Source organism: Castor canadensis, chromosome 10 (assembly GCF_047511655.1).
Source record: "Castor canadensis chromosome 10, mCasCan1.hap1v2, whole genome shotgun sequence".
NCBI lineage: Eukaryota > Metazoa > Chordata > Mammalia > Rodentia > Castoridae > Castor > Castor canadensis.
The window spans coordinates 97,200,556-97,220,382 of record NC_133395.1 but is presented as its reverse complement, the minus strand read 5'-3'; positions in this window follow the sequence as shown (position 1 = coordinate 97,220,382).

The window sequence follows — 19,827 nt, the reverse complement described above, 5'->3', positions numbered from 1 at the left end:
TTGTCCAAAAAGGTTAAGGGATACTGTGAATCCCTGAATCAGAACTTTCCATCAGCATTATCATTTTCTTTCCTTTTTGGATTTTTCCCATTTAAAGGCAAAGAACTCTCTACTTTGCTCAGGTAAGGGACAAGCTCCAAAGGCATCTTTTAAGTCTACTACACTAAAGCATTTAAAATCATGTGGTATCTTTCTGGGAAGTTATAAATATTTGGAACAACCAGGTGTCTACTTTGCACAACTTGGTTGATGGCTCTTAGAAGTTGGACTAATCGATAAGAGCCATCAGGCATATTAAATAGAAGGAATGCGGTGTTGTAAGAGGTCAAGAAGACCATACCTGAGTAGTCCCTCATGGATAGGTTGTACTCATAGCCTTCCTTCCAGGAAAATTCTACACTGTTTCCTCCTGACAGTTTCTCCCTTATGTTTTAGTTCAATGTGAATTGGAGGAAGTTTTAGTCCTCCTTGATTTCTGTCCCTAGTCCATATCTCTGTAAGAATATATTTTTCTTCCTCCACAGATAAAATGTTGACAGATATCTGAATCTGGCATTGATTTATGGTGATACTATCCCCAATTCTTACATTAAGTCTTGTTCCAAAGACTGTCTATCTTTATATCTTACAGGGACTTTTCTGGATAAAGGGACATGAATCACTCTCCTTTCACTCCAGAAACTAATAAGGAATCAGATGACAATTGCATGCAAGGGGGATGGAATGTTAAAGATGAGCAAGCTGCCTCAGAATCAATATAGAAGTTTATTTCATTTAGTTGAAATTATAACTCAAGATTTATCAAGGTCACTTGTAGGAGCCCATAAAACAAAAGAGCTCCTGACAATCCTAGTCTTCTTCAAACACGTGAGGGTTCTCAACTGCTGCTATTTTTACAATTTGCATATTCTATCTTGATATGCCCCTCCTTACCAGATTGGTAGCATTTATTTTTCTTAGTTGTCCTTTGGGTCAATGCTATACCTCCAATCCTCCTTTGGGAACTTGCTGTCCCTGTGCCTGTAGGTCTGCTTTGTTTTGAGTCATTTGCCCTACGTTGGGCAGCATTATCTTGTCCTTTTTCTTTGCTTTTCTTCATCTCTCCTTATATAAACATTTTGGGCTTCCCTTAAGAGGTTTTCTATATTTTAACTTTCCAATTTTTAAAAAATTTTTGTAACTTTTTGCTATGTCAGGACAGGTATTTGTTACAGAATAAAGTTTTATCATGCCCTGACCTAGGGGATCCTAGGTATTTCATCCTGAGTATTTTCTTATCTGCTCTTTCAACTTGTTTAGGAACTCATCTGGGTCTTCTTCTTTGCCTTTTAGGATATCAAAGGCCTTGGTTCTATTTTGAGATCAGGGAAATGATTTCTAGATTCACTTTATGATTAAATGTCTGAAGTATCTCATGTGACCCCCAATGAATAGCATCATTATTATCCCATTGGAAATCTTGAATGGGAAAATTTACATTTACAGGGAGGACATGAGGACCTGGAAGATGCTAGTGTTCCCAAGCCATAATGGCTCCTTTCCTTACTGTTTTTCTTTCCTCCCAAGAGAACATGATGCTCAGAATGTACATTAGTTCTGTCCTTGTAAAAATCTGTGTGTCAAGGACTTGGTCAAGGTCTGCCACCCCATGCTGATCTTCTAGCAGGAAAGTCAATTTTCTTTTTAATTTTTTCACCACTGAGTTATTGAGAGGGCTGGTAACAAACTCAATTCACAGACCCCTAAGGGAACTTATAGGAGAGGCTATAGGGTCTGGGATCACTTTCTTCATTATCCATGGAGAATCAACAACATTGCCCTGACACCTCACACTACAGGAAGAAAGCTCCAGAGTGATTTCCCAGTACTTGAATAAAGATAGCATGAATCACCACAGTATGTTGTGAAGCTGAAAAGAATGAAGATCATTCAGATGAGCTACTATAAACAAACACGTACAGACACAACTCTGGATATAAGCTTTCAAGGTCTTCAAGTGCATAGACAGAGATTTCATTGTCAATTGTATAGTCAATACGTGTTAAATTTACCTGAAGTCATCTCTAGCAACATGTGGGAAGTGAAGGGTGAAGGGCTCACAATTAGTGCCATGTCTTTCTGTGGAGGAGACCAGATCTCAGTGTGATGTCCACTTGAAGAAGACCCAAGCACAGGGCCCCAGCCCTAATTTAGGCCCCAAGCAACTCCCATGCATAAGAGCCATGCTTTGGAGACATCTCCAGTGATGCACCAGCCTGCAGGACAGTAGGAGGCACTCAAACCTCAGTCAGGGAAGGACTCTGAGGAGCATGTGTAGAAAGGGCCAGAAAGGTGTTTCCTGAATCCATCCAGGTTTTCCTCCTTTCCCTTAAACACTTGCAATTCTTGATACCATCCCCCACACAGTTTTTAATACTTCCCAAAATGAAATGTACAAGCTCATAAGATAAGTCACTCAGTAAGACACACACACTTACATATACTCTTACATATGCACATTCACTAATGCACATCCACAATCCCAATGACACCAAAATCACACACACTAACACATATAGTCACATGCTCTCACAATCACACCCTCTCAATCACGCTCAAAGTCACATTCACACACTCACCTACTTCAATGGTTGTCTTTGCCAAATTTCTGATCATTTCTTATTTATTGAATATAGTTTTCACTTTAAATTTCACATATGTATTAATTATTCACTTCAAGCACAATTATATTTTCATATAACATCTATCAAATACTGTAATTATAGTACATTTTATATGTATTACTTTTGCAGTATAAAATAAATATCATGTATTTAGAATAAATACAATATCCAGCCATAGGTTATAATTCACTGTGAAGCAGATAAGATGAACATAAGGGGTGAGGTATGAATTGAAACAAGGCAACAAGTACTGATATTTTACCTCCATCTCGCAAAACAAAGTCTCATTTTTCAAATGTTTTTATGGCCAACAAATGCCACAAGGACTCTGCATTACTCTGAACACTTCCAGCACTTTGGAGGTCCAAAAGAACTTTCTATAATAGTAGAAATACCATGAAAATTAACTTAGCCAACACTCTGTAGCTCTGGGAGAGGAGCCCAACCAAGGATTCCCAACTGATCCCATTCTGTGATAAGCACTGAATACAGACCACTCACCAAGGAGTTTGGACATAGCTGGGTTCCCCTTGTTGGTATTTTAAAAGATAATTGTGGACTAAAAAAGACACTTAAAGTGGGTGGGCATGAGTTAGAACAGTGGGTATGTGTGACAGTTTCCTGACCAGGAATTTCTCTGTTTGCAGGTGTTCAATGTGAGGTGCATCTGGTAGAGTCTAGGGGAGGCTTGGTGCAGCCTTGGAAGTCCATGATACTCCACTGTGCAGCCTCTGAATTCACCTTCAGTAGCTCCTATGTACCCTGCCATTCTCTAGGAAACAGGATGACTTCCATTGCAAATACTAACCAATAGTATGGAGCATGTAGCACCATTATGAAGTTATGAGAGAGGACATGGCCCATTTCAATTTGACGTTGCAGGTAGGAGACATGACACCATGCAGTGTGTGAATGGGGAGGTACGTAGGTACATGCTGCCCAGCACCAGTCACTTTCGTGGCAAGTACCATCAGGAGGAGGATCCAGGCGCCAGAAAATAGAGGACACACCTCATCAACGAGGTGCAAATGTCCTCAAGGCCCTCGGATTTCATAACTGATTTAGGTCAGCAGGTGTTGAGGAGCTAAGCCATATGCAAATGTCTGGGGGCACATAGAGTAGAAAGTTGAGGCTCCCCTGCCACCTCCAAGAAGGGCCTTTTCCCATAAGTCTCACTGACAACTCAGTACAAATTGCAGGGCATAGAGTCTGTGTGGAGGCTCCTTTTTCTACTGACACCTGTCCCACGTAGGGTATAGGACCTTGAGCTACAGAGCAGACTGAGGCAGCTCCATCCTCTGACTTCTCTGGGCCCTCTGTACAGGTGGCCCCTCTGAGGTCCAGTCTGGGACTTAGCCAAAGAATGCTGGGGAGACAGTGAGGTCTCCTGAAAGGCTTCTGGATACATCATCACCAGCTATGGAATGCACTGGATAAATCAGGTAGCAGGAAAGGGCATGAAGTACATGGGATGGATTAATACCAACACTGGAAGTACAGTCTATGCTGAGAGCTTCAAAGGGCAATTTGTTTTCTCAATGGATGCCACTGTCAGCACCACATATTTGCAGACCAACAGCGTGTAGGCCAACGACACAGCCCTTTATTACTTTGCAAGAGACACAGTGTGAAAACCACATGCAGGGGTGTTAGACACCTGAGGAGAAGCTGTTTCCACCATCCTGAGACAGTGACAGGGATGATTCCCTGCAGCTTACATCTGAATGTGGGTTAGGCATTTAGAGATGAGAAATGGAGGAAAGCATATGTGGTCAGCTGTGGAATGTTTCCAAAAATGAGTTGGCAGACCATTTTCCTGAATTAGGAAGGACAATTTTGTGGCTTTTTGTAATTTTTGTGTAGTAATTGGGACCATTATGATAATGTCAAAGTCAGGGAATATTCATAAACAAACAGTCACAAAGCACAAAAGACAAGAACTAACAGAAATATATCTTTACCTTCTTTCAATGTGTTCTCAATTCTCCTCAGAGCAGGGATGTTGGGCTCTACTGGATGATTTCAGAGGAGATGCGCAGGTCTTGGTCTCTGATTTAAAACTATAAGCAGAGGCTCAGATAGGACAAAGTAGCAGAACGTGGAAATGTGTCCACCTGGATTTATCATGGAGATAACAGTTTTCACAGTCATATGAGTCTGTGTGTGACATTTTGTGTATTGAGCTGATGAACTGCAAAAAAAGTGGATATTTGCAGGAATACTCATTGGACAAAACACAAAGTGTTAAGAAGAAAGTGTAAGAAAGCAACCAAAAATGCACTTTTGGAGCTATTGATATATCTGACTTTTCCCCATAATGTCTCAATATCTCAGGACAGGAGTACAGATGCTCAATAACTTCTAGTTTACATCTGAGTTCAATGTACAGACTAAGGATATCTCACTAAAAATATCTACTTTGATGCATTTTCAAGTTTGACTTTGGTTTTGGTTGAGTTTTTCTTTGTGATGGGGCAAAAACTGTAAGAGATGGATCACAATTTTCTCCCAAAGAGTTCAAGATTCTCTTGAAAGGAGAGTTTGAACATCCCTCACTCCCAATGTTTCATGTGCTACAAGCCCAGACATGGTGTTAGGAGGAGGTAGGATCTTCAGGAAGTGGCCCCTTGGGAGGTAATAAGGTCATGAGGCCCATCTACAGAAGAGGTTGATGCCTTGCTCATGGGCCTAGGTGAGGTCCCCAGGGCCTGGAGTAGTCATTATTACAGCTGGTAGTTGCAAAGTTAGGCCACTGTCTATGTTTGTCTCCTCCTCTTACATGCCTTAACACTCCCACACATGCTGCTCCCCTGTGATGTCCTCTCCTATTATGTTGAAGCATGGGGCATCCTGCCATGTGACTTCTTGAGTCTGGGTATTTCAGCCTCCAAGCTTGTGAGCCACAACAACCCTATTCTCCTAAATAACTCAGTCTCTTGTAATTTGTTATAGCCACACAAAATGGACTGAGACAGACACTTGATGTTAAGGAGTGAGGTTACTACTGTGGTTTTACCTGAAAATATGGAAGTAGGTTTTGAAACTGGATTATGGCATGGCATGCATTGGAGGATTTTAAGTGAAAAGATTTAAAAGCTTGTACTGCAGAGAACAGAGCTTGAGGGGGGCACTGGAACACCCTCAGAAGATAAGAAGACTGGTAAGAGTGAGAACTTTGTAGAGACCAAGATTGGGAGCACATTGAGATTACACCACAGATGGTAATGTGAACAGAGCAGGTCATGCTGACAAGGCCTCAAATGGTATTAAATGTTCTATTACAAACTGGAAGTAAAGTGTCAAGCTTGTCACACAGTTGGAAAGGACATGACTGCACTTTGTCCATACCCAAGGTATTTGAGGTAGGCTATACATATGAATGGTGAAATAAGCCACATATGTTGGCACATGTCTGCAATAAAGGCTACTCAGGAGGCAGAGGTTAGGATTTAAGGCCATCCCAGCAAAGTTTTTAAGACCCTAACCCAAAAACAAGCTAAGGAGGATGACTAGGGTCAAAATATTATGCAATCGCCTATGAAAATGAAAAAAAAATGAGACATATGGAAACTATTCCAGGAATAAGGGGAGGGAAAATAAAGTAGAATGATGGAGGGAGAGAATTCAACTAGGATATATTGTGAGAAATTTGGTAAATGTCTCAATGTACTCCGAGTAAAACAATAATAAACATTTTAAAATAAAAATTAATACAAAAACTACAGGGGCACAGTTCCAGAGGTAAACTACTTGCCTAACCCTGGTAAGGCCCTGGGTTCAATATGGGCCTCATTCAGTGAAATTTACAGTGCACTCTGAGGCAAAGGGAAGGAGGACAGAAAAGGTGGAAAATCCACAGCCTGTTCACGGAAAAAGAAGAGTTGTCCTAGTTATGTCTTATTCGCATGTTTTATCACCTGGCAATCACTTGATGTGCTCTCAAGTCTTTTTTGGTCTTCCCATTCTCACCAAGAGATGCCCTGCCATAACTCATGGATAACCTTTCCATGATTATTAGACTCACATTCATCAAGTGGACATCCAAAGGCAGACTCAGGAGCCAGAACTTAAAAGCAGTCTTTGTTTGAACCCAGAGCTTGATGGAAATTTCTATGATACTATCCTGGGTACTCATGTGTTGTGAAAAGGAACCTCTCTGCAAGTGTGACTATATTTCCATTTCTGACCATATGGCTAAAAATAAACATAAGGCATTGGAATAATTACCCAGGACAATGTGGGGACCAGAACAGAACAATAGCTGCTGGTGGGAAGTAAATGTCAGCTCCAGTTGGGAAAGTTGTGAATTTCTTATGAGTGTAGAGAAGCACAGGCCACAAGAGCAACTTGATTTGGACATAATTACTAACTGAAACTAACTCTACTGTTCATACACAAAGATTCTAGAGTGGGTCTGCAGGAGATTTATTTATTACAACAAAGTGGAAGTTGTCAAGAAGTCTTACTGCTTAGAACGGAAGAAAAATTAAACACTATTTTCTTTCTAAAATTGAAAAGACTGATGCACACCTAAATATAAATGAATCTCACAAGCACAGTCCTACAAGAAAGAAGGCAACCTCAAAGGGTAAACACAGTGAACCTGGTTTGTGGCATGGATTCTGCAAAGGAACAGTGGCAGGGGTGTGTTCAGTGTTGACTGAGATGTACTATTGAAGACTACACATGGAATTCCTGTTTTCTGAGGAAATGGCAGTGTCCTATGTCTCTATTTGATTGGGGAAGCATAATTGTATGTGATTGTGGTAAAATTTTGTGCACTAACAAAGAACATTTGTTTTATAGTGAAGAAATATGTGCACCTAAAAAATATCCACCTGTCACTTATGGGGACACAAATGACTCTGCTGTGGTAACAAGGATCAGATTTGAATATGCTCAGGGGATCAGAGTGAATGAATTCCTGTCAGAGAGTCTGTGGGATTCACACTGGATCCAGGACAGAGGTAACCCTCACCTTGGGAAAATAAACAGGGATGGACCTAAGTTCCTCTCTCCTCTTAAAGTATAAATGCACATGGAAAACTGAGGACTGACAAAATATTTATTACTTTTACCTTTTACCCAAGTCATTTAACTCTTTGGTTTCCTTCTCACCTCTCTGTGTTCTCCATATTCTTCCTTATAGTACAGGATGTAAACTCTGCTTTCAGTACCTGGGCAACAATTATTTACTTGGGGTTCAGGTGTGGTTCCTGCAGGTGACTGGGAAAGCTAAACAAACCTTCCCATTCACTAGTTCAGGGAATTGCAGTGTCCTTTCTACTTCAACACAATTGTAAAATAAAGGTAAGACAATTGTAAAACAAAGGTATTCTGAGATTACTCTCACAAAGTAAATCTCTCACTTACATCCTCGGTGAGAAGAGCTTATGGACAGCTCTCCATCTGTGATCTCTACAGCTGTTGTTTCTCAGTTAACACAGGGGGCAGGGTAATGCAGTTTGTCTAAAGAAAGAATGGTTAACTATCAGAGTGAGATGAGAAAAGACACGCAGGACTTCTGAGACTTCTCATTTGAGGTAGTAGAAAGGGGAAGCTCAATTTGTCCAAGGCATGTATGGCTGACCATCAGATAGAGCAGCAAAAAAAGAAAACATTGTGCAAGAGCTGCAGCTATAGCCTCCATGGAATTTTATCCTCTTCAGACCTTCTCTGAATAAACCAGACACATCCAGTGTGTCTAGGACAATCCTGTTGACTTATAATGAACTGACGGTCATGGGATATAATACCATCTGGTAGGTACTTGCAGTGCAATCCTGTGGCCAGTATGGGGTGGAATGATTGGAACCTGAACCTGTCACATTGGCACCTAGAATAAATAAAAATTTATTATTTCATATTTTATATTTGACAGTAAAACCAAGTTCAAATCATAGATTCATTTCTCAGAATGTTTTAATACTCAGGGTCAAGTGAGTGGAAGTCTGGAGGATGGATTAGGTTTGCACAATATGTATTTTTAGGAAAACTCCTTTGTGAGAGAAAATGCACATGGGACCCTGATTTTAGAAAATAATTGCACAGTATATGAGTTCCCATTTGAAGGAGGAGGATTTGTGTGGAAGTTTCTAAAATGCCCTGACTCCTCTACTGGGCCAGCGTTAGTACCAGCATCATACTCAGAAGAGAATAGTGGAAGCACCAGGTTGCATCATGTGCACAACAGGAAGATGGTTATCAGGAGACTGTGGGTACCTGGTTCTTCTCAGTCCCTTCTTAGGTGCATGTGCACCTCAGGAACCAGTTGTGGGTACAGGCTAACCATCAAGGTAGGTAACACTTTAAAGCATAGAATGGAAAACATTTCTGATCATAGCAATTCCAAAACTTTTTTCAAACTCTTAAAATGTATTATAGGTACATTAAAAGCTTAAAGAAAATAAGTTATTGATATGATTAAAGTAAAAGTTTGGACATATTCAAGAATAGACAATGGAGGGAAATCAGTCAGAGCACAGACCAAATCTCACTGCCTGTGTGTTCAGTGTGGAGCACAATATACCACTGGGGATGATCAGAACCAGCAAGGGAGCTCAGTGCGGACTCTGACTCCCACAGGGGTGATGAGAGACACCAAGGGAGACTCAATACCTCTGTATGGTGCAGAGTAACACCAGGGAAAATCAGAACCACCAATGGGGCTCAGACATCCTTTGGTCAATGACTACCACGGAGAACATTCAAAACCACCAAGAGTCCTCAGAACCACACGTGTTTTCAGGACCCTTTCATTACAATGGCCCAACTCAGGAGCATGAGCACTGAGTCCCTGGGGAGACAGTCTTACTGAGGTGCTGGCTTTCCTTGTCCTTTTTCCTCCTATGAATCTCTCCCTCAATTCATTTAGTCACATAATGTGTTCTAAAACACTTTCATGAGATTCTTCTTCAAGCAATTTATAGACAATATCACATCCATTGCTCCTATGGCTATATTTAATTTCTACATGGATAACTTTACATTATTTTTGGCATATATTTATTGCAACCCATCTTAAAAATCAGCTGCTCAAATTTAGTATTTGCCATATATTCCTTCACAAAGGGTCACAACCAGCAAAGCAGTAGAATTTAGACAACTCCCAAACAGGCAAAAGGAGCAGAACTCTCAGTAACTCTTTCTTTTTGCAGTACTGTGGACCAAATCTAGGGTTTCATGCAGGCTAGGAAATCAGGTGTACCACTTGGTGTAAGCCCAACCCTTTTCTCAGTATGTTGTTTTGAGATAGAGTCTTGCTTCTTCTTCCCCAGGACTGGCCTCCGACTCCTGGGGCTCTTGCCTCTGTGTCCTGAGCAGCTAGGATTAAACTATTGCATTGCCACACCTGTCATAGCTATTATTTTTTATTCTCTATTTTTCTCTCACTTCCCAAGTTCCTGTGAATACAAATTTATTTCTTGTCTTTTTGGATTTCTGAATTTGGGGATTGTGTTATAAGTGGACTCAAACAATGAGTAAGACATTATTTTAGGTGTTTCTCCTTAGAAAATAACTGAATTTAATCTGTGTTTGGAAAATATGTATATGTATGATAAAATTATAGTTATTATGGAGTGTTGATCAGGATTATAGAAATTATAACACTTATGCAAAAAGAATGAGAAATGAGTCATTCTGGGGAAGAACTTTACTGTCTCTTAAAATAGTAATGTAAATTTATCCTATGAATCATTTTTCTATCGCTACATGTATATCTAAGGGAATTGAAACTAAAAATTGACACAAAATCTTGCACAGTAGAACTTTTAACAGAAGACAAAGGGGAAATATCCTGTGTCTTTCAATTCATGAACATCAAACAAACTAAAATATAACCACAGAGTTTATTATTCATAGCCCATAAAACCTGACCTTATTATTTGCATCATAATTTAAGTGATCATTGAAAATATAATGTGAAATCATATTAAGTGACTTACCCTATGATTATCTTGACATGCAGTATGTATATCAGCAATTTTCATGCAGAGTAAAAAGGGAAAGTAGCTTCCAAGGTGTCTGTGCCAAGGAGTTGAATCTTGATGGACAGAGGTTTTCTTTCAGAGGAGAAGAACATGAAGGGTATAGTCATGATAAAAAAAAATTTTTGAAAATACACAATCCTATCACGTTTCACACTGAAAACGTGAGTTTGTTGTATGTGGACTACATTTCATGCAGTGTTATTATACTGTGAAACAGAAAGAAACTGTCTCTGACAACACATTGAGACATAAGTGACCACAGCAGACAACAAATATTTCCAATCCACAGCTCAATGTGAAGTTACAGAAATCAGCTAATCCAGAAATCTTGACTACCTAGATCAACAACACAGAATGGAGGAAGAAGAAATCGACTCCCATGATGGACTATGAGATGGCAGATTCCTGACAGGTGCCAAGTCATCAAGCTCACACAAACCTGTTTGTGACAGCAATTCTCTGTTTAGTTTCCTAAATGAGAGGTATCCAATATAAAGACAGATGATATCCACAATGACCAACATCTAAATAAACGTTTTGCCATACAAACCCATCCCATATTTGTGGGCAGTGCCAAGAACATGCTGTGTTCTTCGTGTGTGATCTGTTTTTCCTTGCACCATAGTAGCCTCCAGTACAAGAAGACCACTGAAAGTGTACCAATTGAACATATAGGGCTGTAGTCCTACCAGGATCCAGGGGAATCCCAGAATGACAGAAAGGGAACAAGAGCCAGTCTTTGGCTGACAGCCACTTACTGCTGACCACAGAATCCCTCAGATATGCCAGCTAGAGGTGCCCACAAAACATTCAGGTGAGCTTTCATTCCTGAGAGCTACCACATTCTCTCCTCACTGGGGAATTGATGTCGTCATGTTGCTTTCCACAATCCTGATGTTAAAACAGAGAATGTAGGCTTGAACTTGAAAAATAGATAGGATTTGGGGTTCTGGAAGCAAGTTACTAATCTGAATTGAAGGAGCAGAATGGGGCTAGGCTCTTAGGGTCTCATTGGGGAAAGGTTGATGCTATAACTCTATGGATTGTAGAAATTATGAATGAACTTACAAGTGGGCATCATTGAAACTTGAGAACTTTAAATCCAGCAGTAACCTATGGAGAACAAGTGGAAGCTGACTGTTAATATGAATGTTTCCATAGTAGAAGCAGAATTGGGCTTGCATAATGGGGTATTGCAACCCCAATGCTTATGTCTTTCCCCCAAATTCTCACAGTCAAACTCGTGAATAAAGCACAGCAAGATAACATATCTTACCATGTTAGGTTCTGAACCCAGGACATAACACTTTAAGAACACTCCCTACTTCAAGCTCTGTTTAAGTCCCTTTGGACTTTTTTGTTTGCTCTTGAGTGAGGCTCCTATCATTAACCTGGCTTGGCCTTGAACCATCTGGATGTTATGACTCAAATATGCATCATTTTACAAAGTAGGGATCAGTGGTTCAGTGGGTAGTTTAAAACCCAGGAATTTCCAGAAGAGGAACTGAACCTGAATATAGTAGAAGGGTGTGCTGTAGTAGATGTAGAATTCTCATCTGGGGAAATGGACACTGAAAGTAGCATACCTGTGTTTCCTCTGCAAGTGCTCACAATCTCATCTGTGAATAAAGAACCAGACAGACAGCATTTTCTGCACTGATAGAGATTGAACCCAGGAACTTACACCTCAAATACTCTCCTATATGTGTCATGATCCCAAGAGTTTAGTTTTTACTGTGAATTGTGAGGTCTCATCATGTTACTTTTGCTCAGGCTAGACTTGAACTGTGATCCACTTGTCTGCACCTCCAAACATGGCACAGTGTGTGACCATGCTTGTACCACAGTCATCATTCCTTACAGTTGCCTATAGTACTGCCTCTTATGTGCTTAAGATAACAGGATGAATAAGAGTAAGACTGGCCTTGACCTCATATAAGTGCTGCAGTGGGACAATATAACAAATTGCCAGGGAACCTGTGAACAAAATCACATTTGAGCAAAGACAGAAAAAATTGAGGAGATGTGTCCAAAATCAGTCTTGGAGAAGACAACTGAAAGCCTGCTTGGACAGTGTAGTAGGCTGGGGACAAGAAGGGAGAAGTGGCATGGAAGACTGTAGTTCTGTCCTAAAAATATGAGATCATCCTATAAAACTTCAATCATCCCTTTAAAACCAGTTAGTCTCTTATCACAAATACACATTCCTCCTGAATAGCAGAGCAGAAGTACTTCATGGGGCATAAAAGTATCAGGACAGCCAGATCTTATCACTTTTATGTATAGGAAGAGGAATCCATACATGCCATTCATTATTCATGTACAGGTTAAACTCCCTGTCTGGCCAAGGGAGCTCACAGTTCTCTCTTCACATAGGGATGAATTCTCTGAGGAAGATAGGGCTGTGTTTTAGATTATGAAACTGTTGGGTCTTCTGAGCCTGGTGACACCTCCCCAAGGTGAGTGTCAGTAATATCATGCATGGGTCTGAGGGGAGATTGTGACTGTAGGTGACTGATAGAGATGATTTTCCTTATCCTCAGATAGGATTTGGGACATGATCAAGTGAAGCCCTCGCAGTCGCTGTCCCTCTCTGACTCTGTCGTGTGCATCTGGTTACTCCATCAGCATTGGTTCCTGGTGACACTGTATCTGCCAACCTACAGGAAATGGACTAGAGTGGACGTGCAACATATTTTGTAATGGGAACAATTAGGATTACCTGTTCTTCAAGAGCCATATCTCCATCTCCAGAGACACATGCAAGAATCTATTCTCTGTACAGCTGAACTCTATGACAACCAAGGACTGTGCCATCTGTATTAATGTACAAAAGACCCAGCAATGGGATTTCTGTGTGAGCCCAAACATTATCCTTCCTACAGGACTGTTCAGTAACAGAAGGGGACTCAATACCAGCACAGAGCACAGTCTCTGCCCAGGCTCATTGTGGGTCAACATCCATATTTCCACTAAGAAGCTGTGGTTTCTCCCCACTCATCTCTTCCTGGTCACTGACATGCTTTGTTACCATAGAGATCACTTTTATTTCAGAACTGCAGAAATGATCGTTTTGGATCACTTTTGGCTAAAACTCCATATATATGGCATGTCCAAAACATTACTGATGTAGCTTTCATCCTTCATTCCACTAATGTTACCTTCACAGTGATCTTAATTTCCCAGTATTTAATCCACATTTTATTCTCCTCCACCATCAACTGGGTCTCCATGTCCTCTCTTCCTCTAAGTGGCCAATCCTAGTCCATTCAGAGCCCTTTGCTTGGACTTCTCTGTGCATTGCTGTGCATCTTTTTTTATTGTTTTATTATTCATATGTGTATACAAGGCTTGGGTCATTTCTCCCCCATGCCCCTACCCCCTCCCTTACCACCCACTCCACCCCCTCCCTCTCCTCCCCACCCCCTCAATACCCAACAGAAACTATTTTGCCCTTATCTCTAATTTTGTTGAAGAGCGAATATAAGCAATAATAGGAAGGAACAAGGGTTTTTGCTGGTTGAGATAAGGATATCTATACAGGGAGTTGACTCACATTAATTTCCTGTAGGTGTATGTTACCTTCTAGGTTAATTCATTTTAGTCTAACCTTTTCTCTAGTTCCTGGTCCCCTTTTCCTATTGGTCTCAGTTGCTTTTAAGGTATCTGCTATTAGTTTCCCTGCATTAAGGGCAACAAATGCTAGCTAATTTTTTAGGTGTCTTAACGATCCTCACCCCTCCCTTGTGTGCTCTCGATTTTATCATGTGCTCAAAGTCCAATCACCTTGTTGTGTTTTCCCTTGATCTAATGTCCACATATGAGGGAGAACATACGATTTTTCATCTTTTGGGCCAGGTTAACCTCACTCAGAATTATGTTCTCCAATTCCATCCATTTACAGGAGAATGATAACATTTCATTCTTCTTCATGGCTGCATAGAATTCCATTGTGTATAGATACCACATTTTCTTTATTCATTCGTCAGTGGTGGGGGAACTTGGCTGTTTCCATAACTTCGCTATTGTGAATAGTGCCGCAATAAACATGGGTGTGCAGGTGCCTCTGGAGTAACCTGTGTCACAGTCTTTTGAGTATATCCCCAAGAGAGGAATTGTTGGACAAAACGGTAGATCAATGTTTAGCTTTTTCAGTAGCCTCCAAATTTTTTTTCAGAGTGGTTGTACTAGTTTACATTCCCACCAGAGTGTAAGAGGGTTCCTTTTTCCCTCTCATCCTCGCCAACACCTGTTGTTCGTGGTGTTGCTAATGATGGCTATTTTAACAGGGGTGAGGTGGAATCTTAGTGTGGTTTTAATTTGCATTTCCTTTATTGCTAGAGATGGTGAGCATTTTTTCATGTGTTTTTTGGCCATTGTGCTTCTTGATATTGTTGCCCACACATTACCAGAACTTTCCATCCAGAGATCCTCTTTGATGATTTCTGGACAATTTTCAGTGTCACAGTGAAGAACAGGATTTCTCTATGGATGTATAGTTGTTGGCAACCATCCATGCTGCCAATCATCCTATGATCATAGGACAGTATGCATTGCATGAAATGATCTATCCTGAGGCTGAGAAATTCTGTGTGAAATCCTGAAAAATGTCTTAATCCATAGACTTTCATATATTCAGATTGATTTTTGATGTACATGGTTATCACTCAGTACTGTGCTTTCAGAACACACAGATAGACATTCACACATTCACACTCAAATACTGCACACTGGTCTTGAGAGGCAGTGGTGCCCAACCATCACTCAGGTATCATTTGGCGCATGGACAGTGGGAGAATAAACATGATGCTAGGAGAGAATGAGCACTTTGGTAAGACCCAAGGTAGCATATTCTGGCAGGGTCCCACATACATTGGAAACCTGGAGGTCAGTTCTCTCTGTGTGTGGCCCTTAGACACAGCAGTGTTGACGAAGCTGAAGACCAGCTCTTCTGAGGTTGATTCTAACACTATTTTGCTGTGAGTTGCCTCATGGTTTTAGAATTCCTAGGACACATTGTTGTTGTTGAGGTATGGCTTGGATGACTCAGTAGGACTCTACACTACTGCATCAGATTAAAAAATATGTAGTCATTTGGCTCCTGTGTTTTGAAACATTGTTCTGCAGGCTATGTCTATCATGTTGAACTACAGGTTGGTTGAGGATGTGCATCCGTATTAATTTTCCTGATGCAGTACTGGGATTTGAGCTCAGGTCTTTCAAACCATGATCCATCTTGTCTCTGCCCCCTGAGTAGCTAGTATTAAAGGAGTGAGACTCTGGTGCCTGACTCATTTTATATTTTTGATTGCAAAATAGCCCTAAGCCTCAAAGAGTCTCTCCATAAAACTAAATAGGTTTTAACATTTTTAAACTATATGTTGAATGCTGATTGCTCTAACAATAATCTTTTGCCTAAAATTTGGAAGGTGGGACACTTTGTGATGCTCAAATTTATTTTTGTCTATAAGTGTTACTCTTTCTTTCACATTTATATACTGTTTTCATCCTATATGTAAACTAAAATTTTTATGTTGTTTGTACTGTTCCCACATAAAAAGAGCTAATTTACAAATGCAAACTGTACAATATGTTGTTTTTAGCAAACGGTGACCATGAGAGCTTGCAAGGAGGTTACAGCAGGGGAACAGAGTTACTTGTGTACAATTGACTGAAGTATCTTCCACCTCATGAGAGATGGTCATCCTTTTTGATGTAGCATGCAGCTTTGGGAGGAACACACATGGAGGTATATGAGGAGTAAGACACCCACTTACCTCTTTAGACCAGGAAATCAACCTCAGAGATCCACAGGGTGATAGATGCCACAGCCAGATTACTCTCACATCTTTAGCAAAAGATGCAGCACATCATTGATGAATGCTTGAATCACTCATGATTCAGAGTGACATCCCTCATTTGCACAGAAATTCACTTGCTTATTTATTATTGTTTTTTGTAGTTATAAGATTTTTCACATTTTTGTTTAATTTGGATTTGTTGTCTGACATAGTGGAATATATGTTACTTTACCCAAAAAAAAAGAGGATTGTTCTATGTTAGGGAATCTTTTAAATGTAATTTTGTTTGTATTACTGCATATGTTAGAAATTTGGAGCCTCTTCTGGTGAAAACACAGGCCTGCAAATTCATCTTTTTAAATATTTTTATTCAAGAGAATGAAACCAGATCCATGTGCATGTTGGCATGTCATCAACCCTGAGCTATACCCCAAGCCCAATTATTTACTTTTTTCAGTACTTGAGCCACAGCACCATCCCTGAATTATTTATTTTTTAATGACACATACTATTAAGTAAATAGACTATAATAATTTGAAAGATCTATTTAATGTGAAATGACAAAACTCAGGTAGTAACATAATGATTTATTCAAATATTCATCTTTTTATTGTCTTGAATGTACACACATTCCTGCTCCAGTTACCTTAATGCATATATGTTTTATAGTCTTCACTCACTAGTGCACTCTAGAACACAGGGTCTAGTTGCTCCTCACTGTATTTTATTCATGGTATCCCACACATTCTATCCTGTTTCTTCTCCTTTCCTCAGTGTCTAGTGACCACTATTCCACTGTCTCCTCTATGAGATCATTTTCAGTACCTCTGCAGTGACTGCAGGATGGGAACACTCAACAATGTGAGAAACATGGAAGATATGAAAGAGAAGGCAGGCTTCCTGACTGGAAAGAGTAGAACATGGGGGAGCATTGACTGAGTCCTCAGGGTTGGTACAGAAAAACCATGGCTTTCTATTGAAATACTGATTCTCCTGCTGATCTAATATTCCAGCCTTGTGATACCATGAATACAGCAAAGTAAGCTCAGATCATGTCTTTCTTAGGCTCCATGTGAGAGAGGGAAGGTGCTACTGATGAATAACTTCATAAGTGGAATGGAAGGACAGTAAGATAGCAGAATGTGGAGCACTTTTTAGTAAAATCTACTGAATAAACCTTCATAGGTGTAAAAATAACAACACTCTTATATTTGCAAGAAATTAGTGAGATGAACTAAATAATTGCACTTATTTCTGTACTAGAATAACAATTTAGTGAAGTTCAAAATTTAATTTTCTCCTCATAATATTGCAAATGTTTTCCATTTAGTTATATAATGTGATAATTGGCAAATAAAATCAATTTATTTGTTAGGTATGCTGAAATAAACATATGTATTTATGTAGTGAAATGATTAATTCAGGTTGATTAATATGTACTTTGCAACTCTACCTCATAAGTATTTGGGATTGTGTTTATAACATCTAGTATATATTCTGTGAGCAATTCTGAAATATATAATACAAGATTTGCAGCTGTGGCATCTGAACTGTGCATGTGGTTACTAAATCTATGCCTCTGTCAAGATGAAACACTGCCGACTTCCACTGCCATTTCCCTTTTCCTCCTCACCCCAGGGTCTGGAAATTGTTGCTCTACTCTATACCACTAAGATTTTCACATTTTATGTTTCACATACATCTAAGGCTATGCTGGATTTCTGCCTTGATTCTTGCACTTAGCCAAATATCCTCAGGTTCATCTACCTTGTCATAGTGACATTTCTTTACATTCAAAACAAATTAATCACAATTCTTGGATGCATTATATTTCTTCAAACATTTCCTTCACTTTGAACATGTAGATAAATTTTCTATGTTGTATCCTGTGAATAATACTAGTGATTAAAATGGAAGTGTAGATAAGCATTTGACACTTTGATTTCCATCCTGTGCACCTAGTCTTGTGCACATTAGAGGACTGATGTAGTTTGGGTGAATCTATGTTTTGCTTGTTGAGGAAACCCCACAGATTTTTCAGAACGACAGTTGTTATTAACAAACAGTGTTACTTTGTTGCTTTTCCTCTGCTTTAACACCAGCAATTGTAATCTTTTATATTTTATAATAACCCTTCAGGGAATATATCACTGTGATTTTAATTTGCATTTCCCTCATGATTAAAGAATATAAGGGTTGTTTACGGATATTTTACTAATATGAATTTGGTTCTTTAAGAAATGTGTATTTAACCCTGTTCCCTGTGTAATAATTAGGTTAATTATTTCCTTGCAATTGAATTTTTTGTGTACTTTATACATTTTGACAGAGGCTCCAAATGAGGAATTTGTTTGCAAATATTCACTTTCATTCTGTAGGTTGCCTTCACATTTTAATCCCTCCCTTTGTTATGATGAATATAGGTAATGTGAGTCAACCTCACTGTTCTGCTCCTGACTTTAGTTCTTGTGCTCTTGGTGTCTGACAATTAAGTTGTTACCAGTGGTGAAAGCTGAGGACTCTCAGAAAGAGAGGGAGCAAAGACACTTTGACGCTAAGTCCCCTGGTCCTTGTCACTGTCAGGGAAATGAATCAGAAAAGACACAGAATAATGAATGGAGAGATTTATCACAGAGGAAAATTCACCCTAGAGGGAATTTTCTTTTTTATTAACATGCATTAGTTGTACAATATTGTTTAAAGTGAGACTTCCAAAGATGCATGCAATATTCTTAAATCAAACTGACCCCATTCACACCTTCCTTTCAACCCCACCACCCTTCTTAAAAAGGCACCACAGGTCCCAATTCATCATGAGTATAAAATGCTTGGATCATATTCACCCCAAATTTGCTCCACATTTTACTGGCCTTCTGAATAGAGTGTCACACTTTACAATTGGGTTAATGTAAAAGTTTTCATGGGTTATTTTATGACCAGCACAAGTTAACAAGATATTCCGTTCTTTGGAATGTCATAAAACAGGATAGAAGGCAAGGCTAGATATTGGCAGATAAACATGTGTATATTTCCAAATGACTAAGTACCACAAAATCATTGAGATCAGGAAGGAAGTGTTACAAATCATTGTATGGTCCCAGAATTGTCCGTCATTTAATGGAGTAATGAGGAAACCTGTGCTTGAGGAAGTGTACAGGACTGTGTTATCAGCAAGCTGTTCCCCTGAGTCCACTCAGCTTTCTGATGTCACTTCCATGCCACAGGTTGAGCAGAAGAAAGTCAGGTGCCAACCTCTTTCAATTCAGGATGATTTCACAGGGACAAGGATGGTTACTATGAACTGGTCCTATAGGTTCCACAGGCATGAGCAGAGAGCGACACACATGCACTTGTTTAAGCAATAAATGCAAA